This window comes from Daphnia pulicaria, chromosome 1 (assembly GCF_021234035.1).
Source record: "Daphnia pulicaria isolate SC F1-1A chromosome 1, SC_F0-13Bv2, whole genome shotgun sequence".
In the NCBI taxonomy this organism is placed as follows: Eukaryota; Metazoa; Arthropoda; class Branchiopoda; order Diplostraca; family Daphniidae; genus Daphnia; species Daphnia pulicaria.
Window position 1 is genome coordinate 21,156,904 of NC_060913.1, and position 23,341 is coordinate 21,180,244.

Genomic DNA, 23,341 nt, shown 5'->3' on the forward strand with positions numbered 1-23,341 from the left:
CTTACTCAGTGAAATAAAAGAAATCTACTGCGGAAATCTACAACACAGGAAATATACTACACAATTGCTAGCAGAAAATAATGGAATACAAGCGGCTATAGCTAACAACTTACCTCGATGCAGTCGATTGAAGCCCAATGGAGTGCATCTGATTGTGCAACAGTGTAAAGAAATGAACGTTACAGTTCGAGGAGAGAAAACGAAGTGCGGTTATGAGCCTCGGTTCGACTCTTATACTATCGGCCGGGACGGCTTTTCTCTCCACCCATTTCAAGAATGTTTTTGGAAAGATCAAATAATAAATCTTAATGGTCAGTCATATTCATGGAATGAAACAACAGAAAACTTTACACTTGTGCACCCCACTTACCATCTGGCGACGATAAATTTACAAGAAAAGTTTCCAAATATTGACGATAACGAGTTGGAATATCAATTTCTTCAACATAAGGCCTACGAAACAAGTGAATTTGAGCAGCAAAATGTATTGAACGAGCTCATAACAAGAATACATGAAGAAGGAGGCGACTCAATTTCAGAGCTCACGCTGAACAAACATGCTGAGTCTCGATTTTGGAGCCTAAGTAACTGGACCACTTCTTTGAAAACAAGCTTGATTTCAGCCACAGTTATCGTACCCATAGTCGCATTTGCCTGCCTAGCACTGTGTTATTACAGGCTGAAACAAATAAAGCATCAAAAAGAGCTAACAGAATTTGCTCTACAGCTGCAGACTAACAGAGCAGTGGAAGGAGTTTAATTTCGGGAAAAACAAGCATAAATTCACGTATCAAACAACGGAAGAGAGAAGCAAATAGCATGGGAAAAGATTTCAACCAATAACAAAATATCGACGACTAGTTTCCAGCCTCAGCCAATAGGAAAGGCCGGGCGGCCATCGCGAAAGAGGAGGAGCCTCAAATTATGCAGAACTAGGGTCGCGGAGGCCAGCCCCTTTTTCCGATGGGTGTGGCCATCTAACGGAGGACTACAGCTCCTCCCACCCTCCTATACCAGTACACAGTAATATTTCTTCAAGCTCAAGAGGCAAACTGCCACCCCACAGATGTTCAGCTATAATTCACACGTATATACAGTGCATACAAAAGTTCACGCAACATGTACACGAAAATAATACCCAAGAAAATACTGAAGAAGTAACAAACTATAAATCTCTTTGCGTGGGAAACACGTACAAAGTCAGAAAAATCAATATCAGCAACCCCATTTTACACTCAAGAAATATAAGTAGGCCTAACAGATGTTCACGGATACAATATCATATCAACAAAGAAACTGGTATATAAAGGAGAACGACGGCCTACAAAATTCAGAAGAACTTTTCAGTACAAATCTTGCACTCAAACAAGAACAACCAGTAGACATCGAAATGGAAGTAGACGAGCAACCCACACTGTCTGTAAACGAGCAGATCGAGGCGGCTGCAGCATCAGGAGCAGCGGCAGCAGCGGCGGATGAAGCGGCCTACAACTTGCGGCCCAGACCCAGACTACCAGACGCTGACGACGCTGCCTTTCTTCTAGCCAGTAGAAGTAACACCACCATACACGCCATGGAGTTGCTGCAGGAGCCCCCAAGTCAATCATACCCTCAATCAAGATCAGCATTCACCTGCGTGCGTGAAATCATCATGGACAAGCCAGCAGAACCGGCGCAGCCTGAAGAAGACATAGAGGTAGAAGACGCGGAGGTAGAAATCATCGCGGAACGAATCATAAGCGACTGGAGGCAATTGCATCAAAATTTGATGCATACGTCTCCTGCATCGCCGGACGAGCGAAGAAAAGAAGAGGAAGCGCCTACCCAAGGACCTGCGCTTCCCCCAATCAGAATGAAGAAGCGGTCGGCGTATACCACCGACCAGGAAGTAGAGGCATTAATGACGCATCAAGGCAGCTGGGACATCGTGGACCCGCAGCCAGCAGAAAAAAAGTCAAAGCGTCATCAAGAGGGACCTTTCGAGGTGGAAGATAGTCTGCCGGGGCATTTGAAAGAGCTCCGGCGCACACTAACACGCCTTCGAGATACCGCAAAGCAGGCTAGGCGGAACTTAGACCAACTTCGCCGCCTTGCTTACGACGCTGACCTCATCCAGATCGGGATCCAGCAGCTGGTTGGCGAAAGGATGTTGGAGACCGACTCGGATTTAAAAAAAAAAGTAAACATTATTCTTCATTTTTTTATAAACAAGACATGTATCCTGTACTTTGTTTTTACCTTCAAATATTGTATCACCTTTCGTCTAAATATCTAGCAGCTTATACAGCTTTTCTTTTTACTCCCAAATAAAAAAAAATTTAAATGAGAATAAGGGCGTAGTAAAAAAAAAAAAAAAAAAAGCCTTTTGCTCAGTTAAAAAAAAAAAATAAATACAAAAAATATATAATAAAATGAATGAGGGAAAAATCGAATTGTATTTTCAATAACACTTTCTTTGTTGAGATACATTGATCAGGACAAATTAAAAAAAAAGGGTTAATGACGATCTGGGAGTATAACTGAATACTCGTCATCAGGCGACAAAGTATTGAGTATACATCCATCTGTGTACGGAAGGCGCGATAAGCAGCGATCCGTTCCAAAGTAGTTTGGCCTATAAAAAAAAAAGAAAAAAAAAAGAAAAAATTTACAATAATAATAAATGAAAAATGTACTGAGCATTCATAATTATGAACGTAGAAAAATGTTTCGAAACAACTTACTTGTTAGTAAAGCCCCCAGATAGGAAGCTTCCAAAACTTGCTGATAGCCGAAATCATAGGGAGACGGAACACGAAAGCTTTCTTCTTCGGCGGGGAGGTGTGTCGGTGGAAAAATAGGCTCCAAAGGAGGCATACTGCTACGGCTACTTGCCCTTTCGGGAACAATTTCAATAACAGAAGGCGAGGCAGGGGAGAAGGGGAGTTGATCGCGTGCACGACGTGAACGACGTCGTGACGTATCATACACTTGTGAACTAGGTTCTGTGAGTGAACTAATATCCGATTCGGCGTAATTTACACTTTTGCGCACTCGCTTAGAACGTGGCATCTTCACAAGTGGACGAACAAAGTGAGAATGAATCCGTACAATACATACAAAATCTACCCTAAAATAAATTTTGCCAGAAGCAAATTTGTTCGCCAGTTTTTAAAGAACCTCTACTCTCACATGCGGGGTAGGCAGCCAAGAGTATATATTACAAAGTCAACTGGTTGTAACTATTCACCCTCCCGTTCGGGGAAGCGAGACTAATATATATGTCAACAGCTCCACTTGCGCTAACCACCCCCTCATTCCCCTTAGCAGTAACAGTAACCACCCTAATAAAATGTAAGCGTACTCCACTTGTCCTATCCACCCCTCTCTCTCGGTCAGTAGCTAAAACAATAAATAGCCTAAAACATATAAAGAAACGAAAAAAAAAATGTTTTTTCTAACAATTTGAATATTAATTTGGATTTTATATTTCTTTTTCCATCATTTTATGAACGGAAACAACATATAACCATTTACTTTTAAACACATTTCAAAAAGAGGATGACCAGTATTTAAATTTTATGTCTTTGAAATATGATCTTTTATTTGTCTGCCTTCATTTCTGGACAATGTTTCACTCTCCATTATTCCTTTTCAGTTTTGTATGACATGTATTTTGAAATATTTTTTCAATAATCATGTATACTGTATTAGTGTACCGATCCTTATCCCAAATATTTTGATTTGCCCGGAGTGCAAATTAAAGAGGGGGAGTGTGTAAGGATCGGCTTAACTATATGTATCTGTCATGTACTGTGTCCGGAACCAGCCACGGGAGCGCACGAGCAGCCAGCCAAGTATAGCGGCGCATCTACAGTTGCGCGCGCATGCGCAACACACGCGCATGCGCAACCCGCGCTCATACGCAGTGCACGCGCATGCGCACCAGGGACGCGCGCAGTTCAAGTGCGGGTGCACGCGTGCAGCTCAAGTGCGGATGCACTCACGACCTTCACAGTAACTCCGTCCACCACCGTCTACAGTTCAACGGCGACACCGGCGTGACCTAAATACCCAGACGATGACTCACGATGACTCACGCGTCTCGGGCAGTATAAAAGGCCCCGTGTTTCCCTCCAGAAGGCAGTCTGCTCCGGACTCGCCTCTGGTAATATAAGCCTTAACTATCTCTTGTGCTCTCTTGTGAACTGTCTGCTTGTACTGTATGTGTAGTGTTAAAGTGTAATACATAAGCGTCATCCTCTGATGATCACTTGTGTGTTATTTAGTATAAGTAAAAGTAAGGTCTCGAATGACCCTTACAAAAGGTTCATTCATCATTAGTTAGGTATACTCTGTGTGTCTTTAGAGAGAATGATTTAAGTTATCTACCAATCTACGCTATATCAGCAGCCAATTTCAATCGTTGCAGCAAAGGCAATGCAAGCCAGTGATAGTCATTGAGTGTTCGAGATATATTTGTAGTTTTATTGATCTGACATGATTCCCCATGGTTAACTTCTACTCACCATGAACTAATAATTTCGTCATATGCTATTAATCGTGGCGGGACTCGAACCCGCAATTTTCGGATAACTACTTTCATAGAAGTCCGACGCCTTATCCATTAGGCCACACGACCTACACTTAAATAAAGTGCTAGGATTTTGCAACTCTCATTTAACCTGCTCTTCAGTAAGGTAAAACGGAATTTTCGGTAAACCAAAATAAATATTATCACTAGATTGTCTAAACATTTGGGGCAGTTGTGGCCGAGTGGTTAAGGCGATAGACTTGAAATCTATTCCTCTCTGAGGGCGTAGGTTCGAACCCTACCAACTGCGGTGAATTGCCATTTGTTGCACATGCTAGTATTTTCTAGTGGAACCACTCATTTTCAATCGTTTACTAATATCTCAAATTTACGCATTATTACAAATATGAACTGTGCAGTCATGGGTATCCTAGGTCCCGGGATCTATCTCGGAACCGTGGAGCCATGACCTGTCAATTGGTGTTTCCAGAAACGTGTCTATTTTTCAGAGGCCAGTTCCGAAATGCATTATGGCGGTCTTTAAGTGTAGTTTACAAACATCAAATGTAGTCAGAGACAAATTATATGATGAAAGAATGTGTACCCATTTTGTTTACGAAGAATAGAAAAACGTCCATACTTCCGTCCGTAAAAGATCTATAAGCAATCGTAAAATTTAAAAATGAACTCGAACCGGAAACTATTGCAATACCAAATATCAAGCCTGGTTAGCTCAGACGGTAGAGCGCGGGACTTTTAATCCTGAGGTCAAGGGTTCAAGTCCCTTATCGGGCGGCTAGTCTTTTGATTTTAATTAGTATTGGTCGTTTTCCACCATTAATTATCAAGTTAATATCATTTGAAATCATTCACCATTATGGGCGGAATTCATAGATGTTCATAGACGACAACACGAGTTCTCGTGGTGTTTCTTTATGTCCCTTCGATGTAGGGAAAGTGCGAACCAAAAGGAAGTACATTCAGATATAGGTCGTGGAACATACACAAATAATGAAATGAGATAGTGAGAAAGAGTATCCCTCATTGTGAGAGTAGAAAGCCTTGCTATTTGATACAACTAATTGCAATAGTAAATGTATGTCCACTTATAGAACTCGAAAGCTGTAAATAGAGTTTGTAGTTAAGATTATTCAAAAAAACATGGTTTTCAAGAGTGAAACGATGCCCACAGACGGTAATCGCTGTATGTTTATATAATATAACATGGGACGTTTGGCTATCTTCTAGGGAAAAGCTTTGCAATATAACGTCATTCATCGAATAGGAGATTCATTATTACTCTGCCTTTGTGACCTAATGGATAAGGCACCGGCCTCCTAAGCCGGGGATTGCGAGTTCGAGTCTCGCCAGAGGTAGCGAGCAACCGAAACTATAATGATCGAAAATCGTCGTTAAATTGGCAATTACTTTTCTTTTGTTTTACTGTTTTCAAGCAAAAATTTTCATTTGTCCAAGTGTTGGGAAATCGCTGAAATGGCATGCTTAAACTTGGAAACCTTTGCCAGCAACAATTACTTGGCAGCGGAACTTATTCTGCTGTTTTACAGGTGAACTCTGACTCTCTCATCCTCCTCTGCCGTCTTCACTGGTTCCTGGAGCAACAACGCGCTGACTTCAAGACGCTGGTCATGATGGTAAGGTGCATTCTCGGCAACGTGTACTTGTTGTCTCTCATCTACTTTTAGAAACTATCTAAACCTGGCCTACGATCACAGACCTCGACTTCGATGAACCTGACTGTTCTTACTACTCGTACGGATCATTGTTGAGAGCATGCCTTATCCAGGGTCACCCCGTTGATTAGTTTGTCTTGTCTTGACTTATCTTGTCCAGGGTCATCACATATACTAAAGACCTTTCGTTCTTCTGTCACTGTGTACTCCCCTACTGATTTTAAACTTGGATGTTCTCCCAAAAATGACTAGAAATCACTTCTGGTGTCACTTGATCAAATGTTGTGTAGTTACATTCACCAATGAAATGCCACAAAACGCAGATAGTAGGATTCGAACCTACGCTCCAAGATGGACACTGATTTCGAATCAGTCGCCTTAACCACTCGGCCAGATCTATATTAACTATTTTAGCAAAATATTTCGAAACTATCAGTACCTTTTTAGAGTGGAAAATATTTAATGGAAGAATTACAGTGGCCCGTAAGAGGATCGAACTCATGACCTCCGCGTTATTAGCACGGCGCTCTAACCAACTGAGCTAACAGGCCTATGAATTTTTAATTTATTTCTTAATTTATTAATCAAAGGTTCATTCATCATCAGTTAGGTATACTCTGTGTGTCTTTAGAGAGAATGATTTAAGTTATCTACCAATCTACGCTATATCAGCAGCCAATTTCAATCGTTGCTGCAAAGGCAATGCAAGCCAGTGATAGTCATTGAGTGTTCGAGATATATTTGTAGTTTTATTGATCTGACATGATTCCCCATGGTTAACTTCTACTCACCATGAACTAATAATTTCGTCATATGCTATTAATCGTGGCGGGACTCGAACCCGCAATTTCCGGATAACTACTTTCATAGAAGTCCGACGCCTTAGTCATTAGGCCACACGACCTACACTTAAAGAAAGTGCTAGGATTTTGCAACTCTCATTTAACCTGCTCTTCAGTAAGGTAAAACGGAATTTTCGGTACACCAAAATAAATATCATCACTAGATTGTCTAAGCAATTGAGGCAGTTGTGGCCGAGTGGTTAAGGCGATAGACTTGAAATCTATTCCTCTCTGAGGACGTAGGTTCGAACCCTACCAACTGCGGTGAATTGCCATTTGTTTCACATGCTAGTATTTTCTAGTGAAACCACTCATTTTCAATCGTTTACTAATATCTCAAATTTACGCATGATTACAATTATGAACTGTGCAGTCATGGGTATCCTAGGTCCCGGGATCTATCTCGGAACCGTGGAGCCATGACCTGTCAATTGGTGTTTCCAGAAACGTGTCTATTTTTCAGAGGCCAGTTCCGAAGTGCATTATGGCGGTCTTTAAGTGTAGTTTACAAACATCAAATGTAGTCAGAGACAAATTATATGATGAAAGAATGTGTACCCATTTTGTTTACGAAGAATAGAAAAACGTCCATACTTCCGTCCGTAAAAGATCTATAAGCAATCGTAAAATTTAACAATGAACTCGAACCGGAAACTATTGCAATACCAAATATCAAGCCCGGTTAGCTCAGACGGTAGAGCGCGGGACTTTTAATCCTGAGGTCAAGGGTTCAAGTCCCTTATCGGGCGGCTAGTCTTTTGATTTTAGTTAGTATTGGTCGTTTTCCACCATTAATTATCAAGTTAATATCAATTGAAATCATTCACCATTATGGGCGGAATTCATAGATGTTCATAGACGACAACACGAGTTCTCGTGGTGTTTCTTTATGTCCCTTCGATGTAGGGAAAGTGCGAACCAAAAGGAAGTACATTCAGATATAGGTCGTGGAACATACACAAATAATGAAATGAGATAGTGAGAAAGAGTATCCCTCATTGTGAGAGTAGAAAGCCTTGCTATTTGATACAACTAATTGCAATAGTAAATGTATGTCCACTTATAGAACTCGAAAGCTGTAAATAGAGTTTGTAGTTAAGATTATTCAAAAAAACATGGTTTTCAAGAGTGAGACGATGCCCACAGACGGTAATCGCTGTATGTTTATATAATATAACATGGGACGTTTGGCTATCTTCTAGGGAAAAGCTTTGCAATATAACGTCATTCATCGAATAGGAGATTCATTATTACTCTGCCTTTGTGACCTAATGGATAAGGCACCGGCCTCCTAAGCCGGGGATTGCGAGTTCGAGTCTCGCCAGAGGTAGCGAGCAACCGAAACTATAATGATCGAAAATCGTCGTTAAATTGGCAATTACTTTTCTTTTGTTTTACTGTTTTCAAGCAAAAATTTTCATTTGTCCAAGTGTTGGGAAATCGCTGAAATGGCATGCTTAAACTTGGAAACCTTTGCCAGCAACAATTACTTGGCAGCGGAACTTATTCTGCTGTTTTACAGGTGAACTCTGACTCTCTCATCCTCCTCTGCCGTCTTCACTGGTTCCTGGAGCAACAACGCGCTGACTTCAAGACGCTGGTCATGATGGTAAGGTGCATTCTCGGCAACGTGTACTTGTTGTCTCTCATCTACTTTTAGAAACTATCTAAACCTGGCCTACGATCACAGACCTCGACTTCGATGAACCTGACTGTTCTTACTACTCGTACGGATCATTGTTGAGAGCATGCCTTATCCAGGGTCACCCCGTTGATTAGTTTGTCTTGTCTTGACTTATCTTGTCCAGGGTCATCACATATACTAAAGACCTTTCGTTCTTCTGTCACTGTGTACTCCCCTACTGATTTTAAACTTGGATGTTCTCCCAAAAATGACTAGAAATCACTTCTGGTGTCACTTGATCAAATGTTGTGTAGTTACATTCACCAATGAAATGCCACAAAACGCAGATAGTAGGATTCGAACCTACGCTCCAAGATGGACACTGATTTCGAATCAGTCGCCTTAACCACTCGGCCAGATCTATATTAACTATTTTAGCAAAATATTTCGAAACTATCAGTACCTTTTTAGAGTGGAAAATATTTAATGGAAGAATTACAGTGGCCCGTAAGAGGATCGAACTCATGACCTCCGCGTTATTAGCACGGCGCTCTAACCAACTGAGCTAACAGGCCTATGAATTTTTAATTTATTTCTTAATTTATTAATCAAAGGTTCATTCATCATCAGTTAGGTATACTCTGTGTGTCTTTAGAGAGAATGATTTAAGTTATCTACCAATCTACGCTATATCAGCAGCCAATTTCAATCGTTGCTGCAAAGGCAATGCAAGCCAGTGATAGTCATTGAGTGTTCGAGATATATTTGTAGTTTTATTGATCTGACATGATTCCCCATGGTTAACTTCTACTCACCATGAACTAATAATTTCGTCATATGCTATTAATCGTGGCGGGACTCGAACCCGCAATTTCCGGATAACTACTTTCATAGAAGTCCGACGCCTTAATCATTAGGCCACACGACCTACCCTTAAAGAAAGTGCTAGGATTTTGCAACTCTCATTTAACCTGCTCTTCAGTAAGGTAAAACGGAATTTTCGGTACACCAAAATAAATATCATCACTAGATTGTCTAAGCAGTGAGGCAGTTGTGGCCGAGTGGTTAAGGCGATAGACTTGAAATCTATTCATCTCTGAGGGCGTAGGTTCGAACCCTACCAACTCCGGTGAATTGCCATTTGTTTCACATGCTAGTATTTTCTAGAGAAACCACTCATTTTCAATCGTTTACTAATATCTCAAATTTACGCATGATTACAATTATGAACTGTGCAGTCATGGGTATCCTAGGTCCCGGGATCTATCTCGGAACCGTGGAGCCATGACCTGACAATTGGTGTTTCCAGAAACGTGTCTATTTTTCAGAGGCCAGTTCCGAAGTGCATTATGGCGGTCTTTAAGTGTAGTTTACAAACATCAAATGTAGTCAGAGACAAATTATATGATGAAAGAATGTGTACCCATTTTGTTTACGAAGAATAGAAAAACGTCCATACTTCCGTCCGTAAAAGATCTATAAGCAATCGTAAAATTTAAAAATGAACTCGAACCGGAAACTATTGCAATACCAAATATCAATCCCGGTTAGCTCAGACGGTAGAGCGCGGGTCTTTTAATCCTGAGGTCAAGGGTTCAAGTCCCTTATCGGGCGGCTAGTCTTTTGATTTTAGTTAGTATTGGTCGTTTTCCACCATTAATTATCAAGTTAATATCAATTGAAATCATTCACCATTATGGGCGGAATTCATAGATGTTCATAGACGACAACACGAGTTCTCGTGGTGTTTCTTTATGTCCCTTCGATATAGGGAAAGTGCGAACCAAAAGGAAGTACATTCAGATATAGGTCGTGGAACATACACAAATAATGAAATGAGATAGTGAGAAAGAGTATCCCTCATTGTGAGAGTAGAAAGCCTTGCTATTTGATACAACTAATTGCAATAGTAAATGTATGTCCACTTATAGAACTCGAAAGCTGTAAATAGAGTTTGTAGTTAAGATTATTCAAAAAAACATGGTTTTCAAGAGTGAGACGATGCCCACAGACGGTAATCGCTGTATGTTTATATAATATAACATGGGACGTTTGGCTATCTTCTAGGGAAAAGCTTTGCAATATAACGTCATTCATCGAATAGGAGATTCATTATTACTCTGCCTTTGTGGCCTAATGGATAAGGCACCGGCCTCCTAAGCCGGGGATTGCGAGTTCGAGTCTCGCCAGAGGTAGCGAGCAACCGAAACTATAATGATCGAAAATCGTCGTTTAATTGGCAATTACTTTTTTTTTGTTTTACTGTTTTCAAGCAAAAATTTTCATTTGTCCAAGTGTTGGGAAATCGCTGAAATGGCATGCTTAAATTTGGAAACCTTTGCCAGCGACAATTACTTGGCAGCGGAACTTATTCTGCTGTTTTACAGGTGAACTCTGACTCTCTCATCCTCCTCTGCCGTCTCCACTGGTTCCTGGAGCAACAACGCGCTGACTTCAAGACGCTGGTCATGATGGTAAGGTGCATTCTCGGCAACGTGTACTTGTTGTCTCTCATCTACTTTTAGAAACTATCTAAACCTGGCCTACGATCACAGACCTCGACTTCGATGAACCTGACTGTTCTTACTACTCGTACGGATCATTGTTGAGAGCATGCCTTATCCAGGGTCACCCCGTTGATTAGTTTGTCTTGTCTTGACTTATCTTGTCCAGGGTCATCACATATACTAAAGACCTAAAGACCTTTCGTTCTTCTGTCACTGTGTACTCCCCTACTGATTTTAAACTTGGATGTTCTCCCAAAAATGACTAGAAATCACTTCTGGTGTCACTTGATCAAATGTTGTGTAGTTACATTCACCAATAAAATGCCACAAAACGCAGATAGTAGGATTCGAACCTACGCTCCAAGATGGAAACTGATTTCGAATCAGTCGCCTTAACCACTCGGCCAGATCTATATTAACTATTTTAGCAAAATATTTCGAAACTATCAGTACCTTTTTAGAGTGGAAAATATTTAATGGAAGAATTACAGTGGCCCGTAAGAGGATCGAACTCATGACCTCCGCGTTATTAGCACGGCGCTCTAACCAACTGAGCTAACAGGCCTATGAAATTTAATTTATTTCTTAATTTATTAATCAAAGGTTCATTCATCATCAGTTAGGTATACTCTGTGTGTCTTTAGAGAGAATGATTTAAGTTATCTACCAATCTACGCTATATCAGCAGCCAATTTCAATCGTTGCTGCAAAGGCAATGCAAGCCAGTGATAGTCATTGAGTGTTCGAGATATATTTGTAGTTTTATTGATCTGACATTCTTCCCCATGGTTTGTGGTTAACTTCTACTCACCATGAATTAATAATTTCGTAATATGCTATTAATCGTGGCGGGACTCGAACCCGCAATTTTCGGATAACTACTTTCATAGAAGTCCGACGCCTTATCCATTAGGCCACACGACCTAAACTTAAAGAAAGTGCTAGGATTTTGCAACTCTCATTTAACCTGCTCTTCAGTAAGGTAAAACGGAATTTTCGGTAAACCAAAATAAATATCATCACTAGATTGTCTAAACATTTGGGGCAGTTGTGGCCGAGTGGTTAAGGCGATAGACTTGAAATCTATTCCTCTCTGAGGGCGTAGGTTCGAACCCCACCAACTGCGGTGAATTGCCATTTGTTGCACATGCTAGTATTTTCTAGTGGAACCACTCATTTTCAATCGTTTACTAATATCTCAAATTTACGCATGATTACAAATATGAACTGTGCAGTCATGGGTATCCTAGGTCCCGGGATCTATCTCGGAACCGTGGAGCCATGACCTGTCAATTGGTGTTTCCAGAAACGTGTCTATTTTTCAGAGGCCAGTTCCGAAATGCATTATGGCGGTCTTTAAGTGTAGTTTACAAACATCAAATGTAGTCAGAGACAAATTATATGATGAAAGAATGTGTACCCGTTTTGTTTACGAAGAATAGAAAAACGTCCATACTTCCGTCCGTAAAAGATCTATAAGCAATCGTAAAATTTAAAAATGAACTCGAACCGGAAACTATTGCAATACCAAATATCAAGCCCGGTTAGCTCAGACGGTAGAGCGCGGGACTTTTAATCCTGAGGTCAAGGGTTCAAGTCCCTTATCGGGCGTCTAGTCTTTTGATTTTAGTTAGTATTGGTCGTTTTCCACCATTAATTATCAAGTTAATATCATTTGAAATCATTCACCATTATGGGCGGAATTCATAGATGTTCATAGACGACAACACGAGTTCTCGTGGTGTTTCTTTATGTCCCTTCGATGTAGGGAAAGTGCGAACCAAAAGGAAGTACATTCAGATATAGGTCGTGGAACATACACAAATAATGAAATGAGATAGTGAGAAAGAGTATCCCTCATTGTGAGAGTAGAAAGCCTTGCTATTTGATACAACTAATTGCAATAGTAAATGTATGTCCACTTATAGAACTCGAAAGCTGTAAATAGAGTTTGTAGTTAAGATTATTCAAAAAAACATGGTTTTCAAGAGTGAGACGATGCCCACAGACGGTAATCGCTGTATGTTTATATAATATAACATGGGACGTTTGGCTATCTTCTAGGGAAAAGCTTTGCAATATAACGTCATTCATCGAATAGGAGATTCATTATTACTCTGCCTTTGTGACCTAATGGATAAGGCACCGGCCTCCTAAGCCGGGGATTGCGAGTTCGAGTCTCGCCAGAGGTAGCGAGCAACCGAAACTATAATGATCGAAAATCGTCGTTAAATTGGCAATTACTTTTCTTTTGTTTTACTGTTTTCAAGCAAAAATTTTCATTTGTCCAAGTGTTGGGAAATCGCTGAAATGGCATGCTTAAACTTGGAAACCTTTGCCAGCAACAATTACTTGGCAGCGGAACTTATTCTGCTGTTTTACAGGTGAACTCTGACTCTCTCATCCTCCTCTGCCGTCTTCACTGGTTCCTGGAGCAACAACGCGCTGACTTCAAGACGCTGGTCATGATGGTAAGGTGCATTCTCGGCAACGTGTACTTGTTGTCTCTCATCTACTTTTAGAAACTATCTAAACCTGGCCTACGATCACAGACCTCGACTTCGATGAACCTGACTGTTCTTACTACTCGTACGGATCATTGTTGAGAGCATGCCTTATCCAGGGTCACCCCGTTGATTAGTTTGTCCTGAGTTTGTCTTGTCTTGACTTATCTTGTCCAGGGTCATCACATATACTAAAGACCTAAAGACCTTTCGTTCTTCTAACACTGAGTACTCCCCTACTGATTTTAAACTTGGATGTTCTCCCAAAAATGACTAGAAATCACTTCTGGTGTCACTTGATCAAATGTTGTGTAGTTACATTCACCAATAAAATGCCACAAAACGCAGATAGTAGGATTCGAACCTACGCTCCAAGATGGACACTGATTTCGAATCAGTCGCCTTAACCACTCGGCCAGATCTATATTAACTATTTTAGCAAAATATTTCGAAACTATCAGTACCTTTTTAGAGTGGAAAATATTTAATGGAAGAATTACAGTGGCCCGTAAGAGGATCGAACTCATGACCTCCGCGTTATTAGCACGGCGCTCTAACCAACTGAGCTAACAGGCCTATGAAATTTAAGTTATTTCTTAATTTATTAATCGAAGGTTCATTCATCATGAGTTAGGTATACTCTGTGTGTCTTTAGAGAGAATGATTTAAGTTATCTACCAATCTACGCTATATCAGCAGCCAATTTCAATCGTTGCTGCAAAGGCAATGCAAGCCAGTGATAGTCATTGAGTGTTCGAGATATATTTGTAGTTTTATTGATCTGACATGATTCCCCATGGTTAACTTCTACTCACCATGAACTAATAATTTCGTCATATGCTATTAATCGTGGCGGGACTCGAACCCGCAATTTTCGGATAACTACTTTCATAGAAGTCCGACGCCTTATCCATTAGGCCACACGACCTACACTTAAAGAAAGTGCTAGGATTTTGCAACTCTCATTTAACCTGCTCTTCAGTAAGGTAAAACGGAATTTTCGGTAAACCAAAATAAATATCATCACTAGATTGTCTAAACATTTGGGGCAGTTGTGGCCGAGTGGTTAAGGCGATAGACTTGAAATCTATTCCTCTCTGAGGGCGTAGGTTCGAACCCTACCAACTGCGGTGAATTGCCATTTGTTTCACATGCTAGTATTTTCTAGTGAAACCACTCATTTTCAATCGTTTACTAATATCTCAAATTTACGCATGATTACAAATATGAACTGTGCAGTCATGGGTATCCTAGGTCCCGGGAACTATCTCGGAACCGTGGAGCCATGACCTGTCAATTGGTGTTTCCAGAAACGTGTCTATTTTTCAGAGGCCAGTTCCGAAATGCATTATGACGGTCTTTAAGTGTAGTTTACAAACATCAAATGTAGTCAGAGACAAATTATATGATGAAAGAATGTGTACCCGTTTTGTTTACGAAGAATAGAAAAACGTCCATACTTCCGTCCGTAAAAGATCTATAAGCAATCGTAAAATTTAAAAATGAACTCGAACCGGAAACTATTGCAATACCAAATATCAAGCCCGGTTAGCTCAGACGGTAGAGCGCGGGACTTTTAATCCTGAGGTCAAGGGTTCAAGTCCCTTATCGGGCGTCTAGTCTTTTGATTTTAGTTAGTATTGGTCGTTTTCCACCATTAATTATCAAGTTAATATCATTTGAAATCATTCACCATTATGGGCGGAATTCATAGATGTTCATAGACGACAACACGAGTTCTCGTGGTGTTTCTTTATGTCCCTTCGATGTAGGGAAAGTGCGAACCAAAAGGAAGTACATTCAGATATAGGTCGTGGAACATACACAAATAATGAAATGAGATAGTGAGAAAGAGTATCCCTCATTGTGAGAGTAGAAAGCCTTGCTATTTGATACAACTAATTGCAATAGTAAATGTATGTCCACTTATAGAACTCGAAAGCTGTAAATAGAGTTTGTAGTTAAGATTATTCAAAAAAACATGGTTTTCAAGAGTGAGACGATGCCCACAGACGGTAATCGCTGTATGTTTATATAATATAATATGGGACGTTTGGCTATCTTCTAGGGAAAAGCTTTGCAATATAACGTCATTCATCGAATAGGAGATTCATTTTTGCTCTGCCTTTGTGGCCTAATGGATAAGGCACCGGCCTCCTAAGCCGAGGATTGCGAGTTCGAGTCTCGCCAGAGGTAGAGAGCAACCGAAACTATAATGTTCGAAAATCGTCGTTAAATTGGCAATTACTTTTCTTTTGTTTTACTGTTTTCAAGCAAAAATTTTCATTTGTCCAAGTGTTGGGAAATCGCTGAAATGGCATGCTTAAACTTGGAAACCTTTGCCAGCGACAATTACTTGGCACCGGAACTTATTCTGCTGTTTTACAGGTGAACTCTGACTCTCTCATCCTCCTCTGCCGTCTTCACTGGTTCCTGGAGCAGCAACGCGCTGACTTCAAGACGCTGGTCATGATGGTAAGGTGCATTCTCGGCAACGTGTACTTGTTGTCTCTCATCTACTTTTAGAAACTATCTAAACCTGGCCTACGATCACAGACCTCGACTTCGATGAACCTGACTGTTCTTACTACTCGTACGGATCATTGTTGAGAGCATTCCTTATCCAGGGTCACCCCGTTGATTAGTTTGTCCTGAGTTTGTCTTGTCTTGACTTATCTTGTCCAGGGTCATCACATATACTAAAGACCTAAAGACTTTTCGTTCTTCTGTCACTGTGTACTCCCCTACTGATTTTAAACTTGGATGTTCTCCCAAAAATGACTAGAAATCACTTCTGGTGTCACTTGATCAAATGTTGTGTAGTTACATTCACCAATAAAATGCCACAAAACGCAGATAGTAGGATTCGAACCTACGCTCCAAGATGGACACTGATTTCGAATCAGTCGCCTTAACCACTCGGCCAGATCTATATTAACTATTTTAGCAAAATATTTCGAAACTATCAGTACCTTTTTAGAGTGGAAAATATTTAATGGAAGAATTACAGTGGCCCGTAAGAGGATCGAACTCATGACCTCCGCGTTATTAGCACGGCGCTCTAACCAACTGAGCTAACAGACCTATGAAAATTAATTTATTTCTTAATTTATTAATCGAAGGTTCATTCATCATCAGTTAGGTATACTCTGTGTGTCTTTAGAGAGAATGATTTAAGTTATCTACCAATCTACGCTATATCAGCAGCCAATTTCAATCGTTGCTGCAAAGGCAATGCAAGCCAGTGATAGTCATTGAGTGTTCGAGATATATTTGTAGTTTTATTGATCTGACATTCTTCCCCATGGTTTGTGGTTAACTTCTACTCACCATGAACTAATAATTTCGTCATATGCTATTAATCGTGGCGGGACTCGAACCCGCAATTTTCGGATAACTACTTTCATAGAAGTCCGACGCCTTATCCATTAGGCCACACGACCTACACTTAAAGAAAGTGCTAGGATTTTGCAACTCTCATTTAACCTGCTCTTCAGTAAGGTAAAACGGAATTTTCGGTAAACCAAAATAAATATCATCACTAGATTGTCTAAGCATTTGGGGAAGTTGTGGCCGAGTGGTTAAGGCGATAGACTTGAAATCTATTCCTCTCTGAGGGCGTAGGTTCGAACCCTACCAACTGCGGTGAATTGCCATTTGTTTCACATGCTAGTATTTTCTAGTGAAACCACTCATTTTCAATCGTTTACTAATATCTCAAATTTACGCATGATTACAATTATGAACTGTGCAGTCATGGGTATCCTAGGTCCCGGGATCTATCTCGGAACCGTGGAGCCATGACCTGTCAATTGGTGTTTCCAGAAACGTGTCTATTTTTCAGAGGCCAGTTCCGAAGTGCATTATGGCGGTCTTTAAGTGTAGTTTACAAACATCAAATGTAGTCAGAGACAAATTATATGATGAAAGAATGTGTACCCATTTTGTTTACGAAGAATAGAAAAACGTCCATACTTCCGTCCGTAAAAGATCTATAAGCAATCGTAAAATTTAAAAATGAACTCGAACCGGAAACTATTGCAATACCAAATATCAAGCCCGGTTAGCTCAGACGGTAGAGCGCGGGACTTTTAATCCTGAGGTCAAGGGTTCAAGTCCCTTATCTGGCGGCTAGTCTTTTAATTTTAGTTAGTATTGGTCGTTTTCCACCATTAATTATCAAGTTAATATCAATTGAAATCATTCACCATTATGGGCGGAATTCATAGATGTTCATAGACGACAACACGAGTTCTCGTGGTGTTTCTTTATGTCCCTTCGATGTAGGGAAAGTGCGAACCAAAAGGAAGTACATTCAGATATAGGTCGTGGAACATACACAAATAATGAAATGAGATAGTGAGAAAGAGTATCCCTCATTGTGAGAGTAGAAAGCCTTGCTATTTGATACAACTAATTGCAATAGTAAATGTATGTCCACTTATAGAACTCGAAAGCTGTAAATAGAGTTCGTAGTTAAGATTATTCAAAAAAACATGGTTTTCAAGAGTGAGACGATGCCCACAGACGGTAATCGCTGTATGTTTATATAATATAACATGGGACGTTTGGCTATCTTCTAGGGAAAAGCTTTGCAATATAACGTCATTCATCGAATAGGAGATTCATTATTACTCTGCCTTTGTGGCCTAATGGATAAGGCACCGGCCTCCTAAGCCGGGGATTGCGAGTTCGAGTCTCGCCAGAGGTAGCGAGCAACCGAAACTATAATGATCGAAAATCGTCGTTAAATTGGCAATTACTTTTCTTTTGTTTTACTGTTTTCAAGCAACAATTTTCATTTGTCCAAGTGTTGGGAAATCGCTGAAATGGCATGCTTAAACTTGGAAACCTTTGCCAGCGACAATTACTTGGCAGCGGAACTTATTCTGCTGTTTTACAGGTGAACTCTGACTCTCTCATCCTCCTCTGCCGTCTTCACTGGTTCCTGGAGCAACAACGCGCTGACTTCAAGACGCTGGTCATGATGGTAAGGTGCATTCTCGGCAACGTGTACTTGTTGTCTCTCATCTACTTTTAGAAACTATCTAAACCTGGCCTACGATCACAGACCTCGACTTCGATGAACCTGACTGTTCTTACTACTCGTACGGATCATTGTTGAGAGCATGCCTTATCCAGGGTCACCCCGTTGATTAGTTTGTCTTGTCTTGACTTATCTTGTCCAGGGTCATCACATATACTAAAGACCTAAAGACCTTTCGTTCTTCTGTCACTGTGTACTCCCCTACTGATTTTAAACTTGGATGTTCTCCCAAATATGACTAGAAATCACTTCTGGTGTCACTTGATCAAATTTTGTGTAGTTACATTCACCAATGAAATGCCACAAAACGCAGATAGTAGGATTCGAACCTACGCTCCAAGATGGACACTGATTTCGAATCAGTCGCCTTAACCACTCGGCCAGATCTATATTAACTATTTTAGCAAAATATTTCGAAACTATCAGTACCTTTTTAGAGTGGAAAATATTTAATGGAAGAATTACAGTGGCCCGTAAGAGGATCGAACTCATGACCTCCGCGTTATTAGCACGGCGCTCTAACCAACTGAGCTAACAGGCCTATGAATTTTTTAATTTATTTCTTAATTTATTAATCAAAGGTTCATTCATCATCAGTTAGGTATACTCTGTGTGTCTTTAGAGAGAATGATTTAAGTTATCTACCAATCTACGCTATATCAGCAGCCAATTTCAATCGTTGCTGCGAAGGCAATGCAAGCCAGTGATAGTCATTGAGTGTTCGAGATATATTTGTAGTTTTATTGATCTGACATGATTCCCCATGGTTAACTTCTACTCACCATGAACTAATAATTTCGTCATATGCTATTAATCGTGGCGGGACTCGAACCCGCAATTTCCGGATAACTACTTTCATAGAAGTCCGACGCCTTATTCATTGGGCCACACGACCTACACTTAAAGAAAGTGCTAGGATTTTGCAACTCTCATTTAACCTGCTCTTCAGTAAGGTAAAACGGAATTTTCGGTAAACCAAAATAAATATCATCACTAGATTGTCTAAGCATTTGGGGAAGTTGTGGCCGAGTGGTTAAGGCGATAGACTTGAAATCTATTCCTCTCTGAGGGCGTAGGTTCGAACCCTACCAACTGCGGTGAATTGCCATTTGTTTCACATGCTAGTATTTTCTAGTGAAATCACTCATTTTCAATCGTTTACTAATATCTCAAATTTACGCATGATTACAAATATGAACTGTGCAGTCATGGGTATCCTAGGTCCCGGGATCTATCTCGGAACCGTGGAGCCATGACCTGTCAATTGGTGTTTCCAGAAACGTGTCTATTTTTCAGAGGCCAGTTCCGAAGTGCATTATGGCGGTCTTTAAGTGTAGTTTACAAACATCAAATGTAGTCAGAGACAAATTATATGATGAAAGAATGTGTACCCATTTTGTTTACGAAGAATAGAAAAACGTCCATACTTCCGTCCGTAAAAGATCTATAAGCAATCGTAAAATTTAAAATTGAACTCGAACCGGAAACTATTGCAATACCAAATATCAAGCCCGGTTAGCTCAGACGGTAGAGCGCGGGACTTTTAATCCTGAGGCCAAGGGTTCAAGTCCCTTATCGGGCGGCTAGTCTTTTGATTATAGTTAGTATTGGTCGTTTTCCACCATTAATTATCAAGTTAATATCATTTGAAATCATTCACCATTATGGGCGGAATTCATAGATGTTCATAGACGACAACACGAGTTCTCGTGGTGTTTCTTTATATCCCTTCGATGTAGGGAAAGTGCGAACCAAAAGAAAGTACATTCAGATATAGGTCGTGGAACATACACAAATAATGAAATGATATATTGAGAAAGAGTATCCCTCATTGTGAGAGTAGAAAGCCTTGCTATTTGATACAACTAATTGCAATAGTAAATGTATGTCCACTTATAGAACTCGAAAGCTGTAAATAGAGTTTGTAGTTAAGATTATTCAAAAAAACATGGTTTTCAAGAGTGAGACGATGCCCACAGACGGTAATCGCTGTATGTTTATATAATATAACATGGGGCGTTTGGCTATCTTCTAGGGAAAAGCTTTGCAATATAACGTCATTCATCGAATAGGAGATTCATTATTACTCTGCCTTTGTGGCCTAATGGATAAGGCACCGGCCTCCTAAGCCGGGGATTGCGAGTTCGAGTCTCGCCAGAGGTAGCGAGCAACCGAAACTATAATGATCGAAAATCGTCGTTAAATTGGCAATTACTTTTCTTTTGTTTTACTGTTTTCAAGCAAAAATTTTCATTTGTCCAAGTGTTGGGAAATCGCTGAAATGGCATGCTTAAACTTGGAAATCTTTGCCAGCGACAATTACTTGGCAGCGGAACTTATTCTGCTGTTTTACAGGAGAACTCTGACTCTCTCATCCTCCTCTGCCGTCTTCACTGGTTCCTGGAGCAACAACGCGCTGACTTCAAGACGCTGGTCATGATGGTAAGGTGCATTCTCGGCAACGTGTACTTGTTGTCTCTCATCTACTTTTAGAAACTATCTAAACCTGGCCTACGATCACAGACCTCGACTTCGAAGAACCTGACTGTTCTTACTACTCGTACGGATCATTGTTGAGAGCATGCCTTATCCAGGGTCACCCCGTTGAGTTTGTCTTGTCTTGACTTATCTTGTCCAGGGTCATCACATATACTAAAGACCTAAAGACCTTTCGTTCTTCTCTCACTGTGTACTCTTTTACTGATTTTAAACTTGGATGTTCTCCCAAAAAATGACTAGAAATTACTTCTGGCGTTACTTGATCAAATGTTGTGTAGTTACATTCACCAATAAAATGCCACAAAACGCAGATAGTAGGATTCGAACCTACGCTCCAAGATGGACACTGATTTCGAATCAGTCGCCTTAACCACTCGGCCAAATCTGTGTTTACTGTTTTAGCAAAATATTTCGAAACTATAAGTACCTTTTTAGAGTGAAAAATATTTAATGGAAGAATTACAGTAGCCCGTAAAAGGATCGAACTCATGACCTCCGCGTTATTAGCACGGCGCTCTAACCAACTGAGCTAACAGACCTACGAATTTTTAATTTATTTCTTAATTTATTAATCAAAGGTTCATTCATCATCAGTTAGGTATACTCTGTGTGTCTTTAGAGAGAATGATTTAAGTTATCTACCAAGCTACGCTATATCAGCAGCCAATTTCAATCGTTGCTGCGAAGGCAATGCAAGCCAGTGATAGTCATTGAGTGTTCGAGATATATTTGTAGTTTTGTTGATCTGACATGATTCCCCATGGTTTGTGGTTAACTTCTACTCACCATGAACTAATAATTTCGTCATATGCTATTAATCGTGGCGGGACTCGAAACCGCAATTTTGGGATAACTACTTTCATAGAAGTCCGACGCCTTATTCATTAGGCCACACGACCTACACTTAAAGAAAGTGCTAGGATTTTGCAACTCTCATTTAACCTGCTCTTCAGTAAGGTAAAACGGAATTTTTGGTAAACCAAAATAAATATCATCACTCGTCAATATCAGTCGTCTGCTAGTCGCGCCATGAGAAGGCTGCACAATTCAGAAGCTCCCTGTTTTATGTGATTTAGCTTTTTTAACCTATATTTACCGTGTGTGTTTTACAAGGTTTACTGTACAGTTTCATCTCGTACACTTCCTTGCCCAATTAATTGGATTCCTGTCCATCTAAGTGCAACTGAAATTACGTTCTCAAATCCTCCCTGAATCTGTCACTCTGGTTCTTTTTTCCACCGCCAGTGGAGCCACTTGAACACACTGTTTACATCAATCAGCAAATGTGTCCTCCTATCGACCGCGATTTATTACTTGCTCTCAAATCAGTTGGTGAGCAGCTGGAACTTCTTAGCTGGACCCCTTGCAAAAATCATCATTCGTTATGGCAGCACAACCTTCTCAGATCTTCTTTTCCACGAACAAGAAGAAGCTACCGGGGGGGGGGAAGAGCTGCTGTCGTCAGATTCGAGGCTAGATGTGCTCTCTACTCCGTGAATCCTTACCAGTTTGCTCGGCCCGCTACCTCTAAAGAGAAGAAGATCCCTCCTCGCGTCTCTGTTCCCAGGCTCGGCTTACTGAATGCCCGCTTGGTTTGCAAGAGAAAACACGACATAGCCGATCTAATCATCTCCTCAGGGCTCGACTTCCTTGCGATTACCGAGACGTCGCTCAATGTCACCCATGGTGATCACATTTTGAAATCGGCATGTCCTCCTGGCTACATGTCATTACACGTTCCTCGTCTGGTCGCGAAGAAGAAGAGGGGTGGTGGTGTCGGTTTAGTCTTCAGGGCGTCTTTTAATGTGAGGACAGTCCACCTTGACATCTCCCTGACTAGTTTTGAGCTCCTCTGCGTCCAGATCAGTTCATCTACCAAAACTATCTGACTCTACGTCATCTACCGTCCGCCAGAGCAACCTGGTTTTCCAACATTTTTGACTTTTCTATCAGAGTTTCGTACTCTACTTGAGTTTGCGGTCGACAACAACGAGGAGCCAGTTATCGTCGGCGATTTCAACATTCATGTTGACGACTCTAACTGCAACAAGGCAACAAGGCTGGAATCAGCTTGTCTTGGGTCGTACTCATAGTGCGGCTCATACACTCGA

The 23,341-nt window shown here is 40.7% G+C and overlaps 30 non-coding genes across 30 annotated transcripts; 19 read left to right on the forward strand and 11 right to left on the reverse strand.

The window, feature by feature from the left end:
* Positions 1–4,537: 4,537 nt before the first annotated feature.
* On the reverse strand, positions 4,538–4,621 carry Trnar-ucu. The gene is given in 2 exon segments: positions 4,538–4,573; positions 4,585–4,621. It is a non-coding gene; the product is annotated as a tRNA-Arg (tRNA).
* Positions 4,622–4,741: 120 nt separating this feature from the next.
* Trnas-uga lies at positions 4,742–4,823 on the forward strand. Its single transcript has one exon. It is a non-coding gene; the product is annotated as a tRNA-Ser (tRNA).
* A 412-nt stretch (positions 4,824–5,235) lies between these two features.
* Trnak-uuu lies at positions 5,236–5,308 on the forward strand. Its single transcript has one exon. It is a non-coding gene; the product is annotated as a tRNA-Lys (tRNA).
* A 508-nt stretch (positions 5,309–5,816) lies between these two features.
* On the forward strand, positions 5,817–5,889 carry Trnar-ccu. Its single transcript has one exon. It is a non-coding gene; the product is annotated as a tRNA-Arg (tRNA).
* Positions 5,890–6,525: 636 nt separating this feature from the next.
* Trnas-cga lies at positions 6,526–6,607 on the reverse strand. The gene has a single exon. It is a non-coding gene; the product is annotated as a tRNA-Ser (tRNA).
* A 624-nt stretch (positions 6,608–7,231) lies between these two features.
* Positions 7,232–7,313, forward strand: Trnas-uga. The gene has a single exon. It is a non-coding gene; the product is annotated as a tRNA-Ser (tRNA).
* Positions 7,314–7,725: 412 nt separating this feature from the next.
* Positions 7,726–7,798, forward strand: Trnak-uuu. Its single transcript has one exon. It is a non-coding gene; the product is annotated as a tRNA-Lys (tRNA).
* Positions 7,799–8,306: 508 nt separating this feature from the next.
* Trnar-ccu lies at positions 8,307–8,379 on the forward strand. The gene has a single exon. It is a non-coding gene; the product is annotated as a tRNA-Arg (tRNA).
* A 636-nt stretch (positions 8,380–9,015) lies between these two features.
* Positions 9,016–9,097, reverse strand: Trnas-cga. The gene has a single exon. It is a non-coding gene; the product is annotated as a tRNA-Ser (tRNA).
* A 622-nt stretch (positions 9,098–9,719) lies between these two features.
* Positions 9,720–9,802, forward strand: Trnas-uga. Its single transcript has one exon. It is a non-coding gene; the product is annotated as a tRNA-Ser (tRNA).
* Positions 9,803–10,795: 993 nt separating this feature from the next.
* Trnar-ccu lies at positions 10,796–10,868 on the forward strand. The gene has a single exon. It is a non-coding gene; the product is annotated as a tRNA-Arg (tRNA).
* Positions 10,869–11,512: 644 nt separating this feature from the next.
* Trnas-cga lies at positions 11,513–11,594 on the reverse strand. The gene has a single exon. It is a non-coding gene; the product is annotated as a tRNA-Ser (tRNA).
* Positions 11,595–12,020: 426 nt separating this feature from the next.
* On the reverse strand, positions 12,021–12,104 carry Trnar-ucu. The gene is given in 2 exon segments: positions 12,021–12,056; positions 12,068–12,104. It is a non-coding gene; the product is annotated as a tRNA-Arg (tRNA).
* A 120-nt stretch (positions 12,105–12,224) lies between these two features.
* On the forward strand, positions 12,225–12,306 carry Trnas-uga. The gene has a single exon. It is a non-coding gene; the product is annotated as a tRNA-Ser (tRNA).
* A 412-nt stretch (positions 12,307–12,718) lies between these two features.
* Trnak-uuu lies at positions 12,719–12,791 on the forward strand. The gene has a single exon. It is a non-coding gene; the product is annotated as a tRNA-Lys (tRNA).
* A 508-nt stretch (positions 12,792–13,299) lies between these two features.
* On the forward strand, positions 13,300–13,372 carry Trnar-ccu. The gene has a single exon. It is a non-coding gene; the product is annotated as a tRNA-Arg (tRNA).
* Positions 13,373–14,027: 655 nt separating this feature from the next.
* Positions 14,028–14,109, reverse strand: Trnas-cga. Its single transcript has one exon. It is a non-coding gene; the product is annotated as a tRNA-Ser (tRNA).
* Positions 14,110–14,528: 419 nt separating this feature from the next.
* On the reverse strand, positions 14,529–14,612 carry Trnar-ucu. The gene is given in 2 exon segments: positions 14,529–14,564; positions 14,576–14,612. It is a non-coding gene; the product is annotated as a tRNA-Arg (tRNA).
* Positions 14,613–14,732: 120 nt separating this feature from the next.
* Trnas-uga lies at positions 14,733–14,814 on the forward strand. The gene has a single exon. It is a non-coding gene; the product is annotated as a tRNA-Ser (tRNA).
* A 412-nt stretch (positions 14,815–15,226) lies between these two features.
* On the forward strand, positions 15,227–15,299 carry Trnak-uuu. Its single transcript has one exon. It is a non-coding gene; the product is annotated as a tRNA-Lys (tRNA).
* A 508-nt stretch (positions 15,300–15,807) lies between these two features.
* On the forward strand, positions 15,808–15,880 carry Trnar-ccu. Its single transcript has one exon. It is a non-coding gene; the product is annotated as a tRNA-Arg (tRNA).
* Positions 15,881–16,535: 655 nt separating this feature from the next.
* Trnas-cga lies at positions 16,536–16,617 on the reverse strand. The gene has a single exon. It is a non-coding gene; the product is annotated as a tRNA-Ser (tRNA).
* A 426-nt stretch (positions 16,618–17,043) lies between these two features.
* Trnar-ucu lies at positions 17,044–17,127 on the reverse strand. The gene is given in 2 exon segments: positions 17,044–17,079; positions 17,091–17,127. It is a non-coding gene; the product is annotated as a tRNA-Arg (tRNA).
* A 120-nt stretch (positions 17,128–17,247) lies between these two features.
* On the forward strand, positions 17,248–17,329 carry Trnas-uga. The gene has a single exon. It is a non-coding gene; the product is annotated as a tRNA-Ser (tRNA).
* A 993-nt stretch (positions 17,330–18,322) lies between these two features.
* On the forward strand, positions 18,323–18,395 carry Trnar-ccu. The gene has a single exon. It is a non-coding gene; the product is annotated as a tRNA-Arg (tRNA).
* A 644-nt stretch (positions 18,396–19,039) lies between these two features.
* On the reverse strand, positions 19,040–19,121 carry Trnas-cga. Its single transcript has one exon. It is a non-coding gene; the product is annotated as a tRNA-Ser (tRNA).
* A 625-nt stretch (positions 19,122–19,746) lies between these two features.
* Positions 19,747–19,828, forward strand: Trnas-uga. Its single transcript has one exon. It is a non-coding gene; the product is annotated as a tRNA-Ser (tRNA).
* A 412-nt stretch (positions 19,829–20,240) lies between these two features.
* On the forward strand, positions 20,241–20,313 carry Trnak-uuu. Its single transcript has one exon. It is a non-coding gene; the product is annotated as a tRNA-Lys (tRNA).
* A 508-nt stretch (positions 20,314–20,821) lies between these two features.
* Trnar-ccu lies at positions 20,822–20,894 on the forward strand. The gene has a single exon. It is a non-coding gene; the product is annotated as a tRNA-Arg (tRNA).
* Positions 20,895–21,536: 642 nt separating this feature from the next.
* On the reverse strand, positions 21,537–21,618 carry Trnas-cga. The gene has a single exon. It is a non-coding gene; the product is annotated as a tRNA-Ser (tRNA).
* Between the last annotated feature and the right edge of the window lie 1,723 nt (positions 21,619–23,341).